We start from the raw sequence: 8,309 nt of genomic DNA on the forward strand, positions 1-8,309 counted from the left end.
GATATATATATATATATATATCGATCCCTATTTGTATTTATAATATGTAATATATATGTACATTAGTATCTCCAGGCGGAAGAGTTCTCTGAAAGAAATTAGAGCGATAATGTTCATAATTTTTTCTGTACGTTTGTCTGGAAAAGTCACTTACTTACTGACTTAGATGAAAATTCGTTGAAATAGCAAAATTTTGATTCACTCCATAAACACGTATATAGCGATTTAGACGGATTTATAAATACAATGAGCTTAAGTTTTGCTCAACAAATACTGTGAAATAATCATTGTTAATATTCAGACATTTTAAAGGTGGTTTTCAACGGCCGATTTTTATAGCCGCCATTTTGTTTCATAACGATTCCTATTATTAAGTACTACCGTAATTAGCGACATTAGGTCATAAAACTTAATTTCTATAATTCCGTCTAAATATCAATCATATAATATCATAAAATTTCTTCATTTTCATTCAGTTTGTAGTTTGTGTAAAAATGTATATTCAAAATGATTATAGCAGTTTTCAGTAAATCCTGGAAATAGAACTGAATCAGTCACCACAGTAAAGCCTGCAGCAGATATGTAGCTTGCAAGTTAGTTTCAAGAATTTGTTGCACACGTAACGAAGATGAAAATGTTGAATTCAAAATCGGAAGGTTTTATCTCAACATGAGAAAGGGTACAGAGTAAAAGCCTGAATTCTACAGGGTGAGTATAACTATAACATGAATCACGACAATAGAGATTGCAAGGAATTGCACAAAATCCTAATAGAACGTTCGGGCAAAACGTACCTTAAACAGTAAACATTCAGTTCAAATAATACATTAAAACCTTTACTACTGACTTTTAAGGCTGTACACATATAGAAATGTACAAAATGTTTGGTTTGTTTTCAATTTCTCGCAAAGCTACACGAGAGTTATCTGCGCTAGCCGTCCCTAACTTAGCCACCGCTAACTCTTGGACTACTCTCATACCAACGAATAGTGGGATTGACCGTCACTTTATAACGCTCCACGGCTGAAAGGGTGAGCATGTTTGGTGGGACGGGGAATCGAGCCCGCGATCCTGAGATTGCGAGTCAAGCGCTCTAACCTCCTGGCCATGCCAGGCCCCACAAAAAAAGAGCACGCATGTTAGACTTACAAGGAAAAAATTCACTCATATCGACCAGTTTATAATTCTTATTGTCATTATTGTTCTTATTCTCTTGCCACCCTACAACAAAAACGGCTTCGTATATTCCACTCACTCCTTTGTAGAATACTAAATCAGGTACTGCGAAGATCGTAGGGGTATTGAAAAGTTTATTTGTTTCTTCTATATTTTATGTTAGCTAAAAAACATCATAATTCTAGTGCACACAAAGTTATCATTACCTCTTGAAGTTAGCTTTCTTACAAATATATGGTATTCCCTGAAAAAGTTAAGTACAAAGTGAAACAGGAACTACCAGCCAGTAATAAATGAACATTAGATGAAAGTCACATGTAGATACTCGATGCTTTGTACATTATACAATCGATGTCTTTAGGGAGCCAACCCCTATATTATGTACAAAGTGAAAGAGTAAAAAATCAATACACATAATATTAAATTTTATTACACATATTCGTAGAATAATTGCTTTAAAAGACACAAAGGTTTATTTAAAGCGATATTTTAGACGTATATGTTTTATTTGAAAAGGCTGCTTTCCCACTGGTAAAATTTTATACACACTTAATGGGGGTTGTGTCTTAGTCTGTGCATATATTTGCCCATTGCTTTGCATTATATATATAGAAAGAATTTAGTTCATACGAACTATAAATGCTCACTATATTCTCAAACAAATCTTCATGACAATCTCCAGCTGCAGCTTAACATTTTACATGTCGAACTAATGCGATCAAGTAGTTAATAGCTACAGTAAATCATCATGAACCGTATCAGTTAGCTAGCTACGATATCAAGTAATCCTTTGCCCATAGTCAAGCATAAAAAAATCCAGCAAACAAGATAAATAAAAATTTGAGAATTTAAAAACCTGCAAATAGGGATCGTGAGAAAAAGTAAAGAAACAAGGCTGGAGATACTGTAAACATTATTTACTCAAAGTACAAATCCCTATTTTGACTCCACCAAATGTAATACAAAAAGTAACAACATGGAACTAAAATAGGGTTTTGTAGTTTTACTTAATAATGTCTACGGTATCTCCAGCCTTGTTTCCTTATTTTTTATGGTCCCTATTTGCCAGTTTTTAAATTTCTAATTCTTTATTTCTCTTGTAAATATATTTAAAATGCTTATATCTTAAAGATTCTTGTTCTATGGTACAAAATTCACTAGATGCACATTGAGAATCGTACATTTTATTCAGAAAAGTTTGTACATTGCAGAGAACGTTTGAAAACCATATCTTATACAGTATACCTAAATCGCTTTTATCAAAATTTAGTATTGCTTTTCTTCTTTCAATACGAGATTGTTAATTTAGATAAAATGCGTGTCAGTGGGCAGGATATTGCAAGGATCCATGAACACTATCCAGAACAGATGATGCTTTCAATAGCTTCATTTAGAATTAGCGTTGATATGCTGGTTGAGATTAAAGGAAAGCTTACAGAACACCTTCTGTGACAGGTTTCGAAAACACCCTTTACCAAGTTCAAACTTTCATGAATAAAACTAGAGATTCTCAATGGGCTACAGGTGAAACTTTGTTCCCTTAGGACAAATATTTTTGACAGAAGACCATTTTAAACATAGGGTTCTTCTTTATAATCACCCTGTACTGTCCACTAATTCAGAAATTCTGCTATATTCAATAGCAGGGTAATGGCTCCCCCCTTCTGGTATATTTACCGCATTGAACGAGTTTTTATCAAATTCCTTTTACCCTTGGACAAGCCATCTTGAGAATATGTCAGGGTCATTCTTAGTATTTTAAATGTTGCCTAGCGATACTTTTTGTTTTGTTTTGCCTCCTCAGTTCGACGAAATACCACAAATTTTGCTGATACTAATTCAAAAGGTTAAGAACTTTAACATGCAATAATGATAACGCCTTAATTACTTAGCTGGGTTCAAGTGCAAGTTATACAGGACCTAACACTTACGACACCAGAACGTCCGTTATGTACTACATACAAAATATTGGTGGGAAACACGATCCTGAAAGTAGACTTCAGTATGGTCCAGATAACGTTAAGCCCTCACTCTTTATTAGGTTGTTTGAATTTCGTTGCTAGGTGATATTAAGCACTCAAACGCTCATACTTGATGGTTAACTTCGATGCAGTTGCCGGGTGACGTAATTTGTTGATTTTATGTCTTCGTTGATTTGCATGAATGCAGTTTTCAAGCAACACTTTTCACTTCTCAAGCAGCACAATTTTTTTACTTGTTTGTTTTAGTCTCGTTTCTGGGCAGCGTTAATTGTTAAAACTTTCACTCTTGAGCTCTTGATTGGTTTGCTACTTTCTAGGTAACGTTATTCGTTCAAATATTCGCTCTTGATTGGTTTACTAATAACTAGATAACGCTATTCGTTCAAATATTCGCTCTTGATTGGTATACTAATAACTAGATAACGCTATTCGTTCAAATATTCGCTCTTGATTGATTTGCTAATTTTACTTAACGTTATTTGTTCAAATTGTTATATTGATCAGTCTTTCTACGATAATGTATAACAACTGAATCCTATCTTATTTTACTCTGTAAGAACGGCCTGCTCGCCTCAATATTCAAACACAAGTAGAAGGTACGATAAATTAACACAGATTGAATGAAATACAGACTGTCTGATTATACAATTATCCAACTGCGTAGAAGGCATAAAAATATGATTCATTTCGCAAGCTTTCAGATAACTCGGATATGTGAGACAAATATAAGTAGTGCTAATTACACGCTTTTGGAGGCAATAGCTTTCACTGTAACATGAATCAAAGTAGAACATGTAGGAACAAAAGCAATCAGAGAGGATTGCATACCCTCTCCCCGCAGCTCCTTTTCGAGATTGCATGCGTTTATATTTGATAACATTAAATTTCGCCTTCAAAAACTCAGAAAATCCTTTTCAGTTCCAAAATGATCAACGATCCGGATCATTTTTTGTAGTATGATGAAGAGTCTCAACCTTAATGTGTCCATGAAATTTGGTACAAATCCGATCACACTTTACAGATTTATTAACCCAAAAAAAAATCTTCAGAGTGATCCAGAAACCGGAATTAGATCCGAACCAACTTTGGGGAGGACTGTCCCATATTGACTTCCCATCTTGTATAACAAATTCGTGTACATTGGTCTATTAATTTTCGAGATACGCGCGCGGAATCACAGACAGATACACACACACATACATTCCCGAATGCAATACCCCTGCTACCGAATGGAGGCAAGTTTAAGAAGAACCAACTTATTCAGATCAATTTATATATGTTTATATAACGCCCATAGTCTGTTTTGTATATTTAAACAAATTAGAAATGTATTTAATTACTTACTTCCACGGGTGGACAATGAGACGGACATGCAGTCAGGCAGATACAGAGAGATGGACAGGAAGATACGGAAATAAACAGGTCGACAAACAAGCAGGCAGATAGATATAGACAGACAGGCACATAAAGACAAGCAGAAATAGAGAGAGAGAGGCAGATATAGAGTTGGACGAGCAGGCAGCAAGATAAAGAGAAACAAGAAGGCAGACGGTTATATAAAGATAGACAAGCAGGCAGGCATATACAGAGATAGGCAGGCGTAATAACTTCTCCAACAACAGCACTAATTCACACTAACTAAAATAGAAATCAATCTGCCAATAAAACAGGCCGTTATTAACTGTCTTCACTAAAAAAGAAAAATAAGCAAAACAACTTACGGACCCGAATATATAAAAGTCGTATACGTTCTGCCAGAGTATTTCGTAACAAAAAGAAATCATTTACGGAACGAAATAAAACTTCTATATAATTTCAAACTTACTCAAAATTCAAAACACCCAAGTTTCTTCGCTCAACACAACCTGAAAGTATGATGTACGAACACGATAAGCAGTGAATTTTCAATACACAAACATTTTTCTCATGTTTACAAGTTTTACGTCACTGACGACGGAAGCATGAGAAAACTGGTTTACTTACAAGTATATTCAGGTTATGATGACATGGTAGATGTGTTTTTAGTTTTGTTTCGATATTATATTAAGACAGATAAAAGAATAACCGGTTTCTTATGTCAGATAATAAAAAAAAAGATATTTTCTTACAGTCTAAGAATGCATATTACGCCATATAATAAAATTACAAATTTTATTTGTAGTCTAACAATATTATAATCCGTCAGATTAACAAATATCCAGTTTCTTACAGTTTAAGAATACATTTTACTCTAAATCAAAAAATTGCCAGTTTACATAAGTCTAAGAATGCGCATTAGGTCAGAAAACCAAATATCCAGTCTATCATCATCGCCAGGATTTATCTTGATCTTGGTCGAGATCTGGATCCTTTTCGGGATCTGGAAGGGTCAGGATCCATGATCAACCGTTCATCGGGATTTAGATTCATATGGACCTGGAAGGGTCAGGTGCAAGTTTGACCTCTTCCTCCCTCTACACAGGTGTGATGGGTGCACTGTTCGAATGTTAAACGCTACATAAACGAGGGCGTTGATTTCACGAAGGTTTATAGCATTAATTCAATATACCCGTATCACAGCCATGTCTATTTATGTGTAAACGTTTATCATTCACACTGACTGGGATACACTCGCTATTAACAGTCCATATATTCCAATGTCGCTTTCATTTTGTAGCTTATACAATGTGTATTTACATAAAATATCCTATTATAAACCACATTAATGTTATATTAGGCAGGTCTAGCAATAGGTGGCAGATTACTAAACCTATAGTATTAATAAATGTTAATGTATGAAAGGGACTCATTTCCATCTTATATGACCTAGCGATCTAATGCACGTAACATTTCGTTTTTGTATAGATTTTTCTTAAAGTAACTGAAAGATCTGCTTAGAAGTCTGTCGTACAGTGGTTGTACCTGGAATAACCTTCTTTCTAATTTCTCTTATCTGATTAATCTCCATAAATAGCTCCTTAGGACTTTTACCCCACATTTTTACATCCACAAGACATATTATAATAACCCTATAACTAGCCTTACCAATCTGAATAACATTATAGTATTCGGATGATTAAATAATACTTCTCACATATTTGCCCACCTAGTCCCTCAAGGGACCCCACCAGCCCTAATAGCATTCATAGTCTGCATTGAATCCATTACAAATCTAATTCGACCAATTACACTGTCAGTTCGTCTAGCTGCAAACACAATTGCTGGGCATCTTCTCCTTACCCTTCTTAGAAATAGAGCAGTCATATGTAATCTATTTACAATTTTAACCATCTCCGTCGCCCAAATTACCCTTCTCTCCTTAGAAATAGCAGTAGCATTAATTCAAGACTATGTATTCGTAATTTTATCAACACTATACTCCACAGAAATTCACTAATGGCCAAACACACACACACACACACACACCCATTTCATACAGTTGACCAAAGTCCATAACCCCTAACTGGGGCTTTAAGAGCTCTTACTTTAACAACAGGGCTAATTAAATGATTTCATAAAATAAACCCCTACCTACTAATTTTAGGATTACTTATCACACTAATAACAATAATTCAATGATGACGATATATTGTTCGAGAATCCACCTTCCAAGGAAATCACACTTCGTTAGTAATATCAGGATTTATGTAAATTTATGTTGATCGTGGAACTCTATATGCGCTTGTGAGTATTGCATTTTGTTGTTTCTGTAGTTCAGTTTTAATTTTCTTGGGTGCTACATTAATCCACGCAGAACTGGCGTATTCGATTACTGGTCATATGTATTGTTTATATATTTTAAATATGTTGCTTGGTGTTGTATTGTTTCCCGACAGACTTCTAACTTGATTTAATCATCACCAGATTTTGTTAGAAATGTCATTTACACGGTTTTGCCATGTTAATTTAGTATCGTACGTTAGACCAAGAAATTTTGCTGATGTGTAGCTCTCTGGAGGAGTGTTCCATTGAGATATAATTTGGGGATGATATTGAGTAGTCTCTTTAACTGTGCAAGTACTAGAATTTGTGTTTTTGGTATATTAATTTTAATTCGTTTCTTTGAGCAGATTCGGCGATAGCACTTAGAGATGGTTGTAGATTTGTGGCCGCGATTGATAGTGTTTATGAACTCTTCTAGATAGCTACATCACCCGCAAATTCAGAGGTGAAGCAAAAATTAGGGTCGTCTAATGGCATGTCGCTTACATACATGATGAAGATTACCAGGCTAACTACCCCTCCTTGAGATACACTGGTCAGGATCTATGTTCTGCTTCCCTCCTTGAGGTACACTGGTCAGGATCTATGTTCTGTTTTCCCTGCTTGAGGTACACTGGTCAGAATCTATGTTCTGTTCCCCCTCCTTGAAGTACACTGGTCAGGATCTATGTTCTGTTTCCCCTCCTTGAGGTACAATGGTCATGATCTATGTTCTGTTTCCCCTCCTTGAGGTACACTGGTCATGATCTATGTTCTGTTTCCCCTCCTTGAGGTACACTGGTCAGGATCTATGTTCTGCTTCATCGGGATTTAGGTCCTTGTTTGGACCTGGGAGGGTCAGGTGCAATCTAGACCTCTTCCTTCCGCATCATGGGTGTAATTTCTCCCTCAGCATAAGTGTTGTTTTAATTTTTCAGCATTTTGATTTATCGGCCTTTCTGTACATTGTCAAACGTTAAACACGATATAAAAGAGGGTATTGCTTTCATGAGTGTTTATTATATGAATTCAATTCCCCTATCATGGCCATGTCCATTTATGTCCAAACCTTCACCATTTACACCGGGATATGTTTGTTTGTTATGGATTTCGCGCAAAGCTACACGAGGGCTATCTTCGCTAGCCGTCCCTAATTTTGCAGTTTAACACTAGAGGGAAGGCAGCTAGTCATCACCACCCACCTCCAACTCTTGGGCTACTTTTTGACCAACAAATAGAGGGATTGACCGTCACTTTATAACGCCCCCACGGCTGAAAGGGCGAGCACGTTTGGTGGGACGGGGATTCGAACCAGCGACCCGCAGATTGCGAGTCGAGCGCCCTAACCACCTGGCCATGCTGGGCCTCACTGGGATATACTTGCTTCGTTCACTGTTCTGCTTCATCGGGATTTATAAGCAATCGGTATAAACGTTAAGGGTAATTTTAATGTAGAGTCGGTGAATATTT

The 8,309-nt window shown here is 36.0% G+C and overlaps 1 long non-coding RNA gene across 1 annotated transcript in view; it reads right to left on the reverse strand.

Annotated features, from left to right (window-relative positions):
• The window catches only part of LOC111086333, an 11,146-nt gene extending 4,363 nt beyond the window's left edge, over window positions 1-6,783 (reverse strand). The window contains exon 1 of the long non-coding RNA XR_002611046.1: window positions 6,688-6,783. This is a non-coding gene — a long non-coding RNA (uncharacterized LOC111086333). The remainder of the gene's footprint in view (window positions 1-6,687) is intronic.
• Window positions 6,784-8,309: the final 1,526 nt, after the last annotated feature.

Source organism: Limulus polyphemus, unplaced genomic scaffold (assembly GCF_000517525.1).
Source record: "Limulus polyphemus unplaced genomic scaffold, Limulus_polyphemus-2.1.2 Scaffold1022, whole genome shotgun sequence".
Taxonomy (NCBI): Eukaryota; Metazoa; Arthropoda; class Merostomata; order Xiphosura; family Limulidae; genus Limulus; species Limulus polyphemus.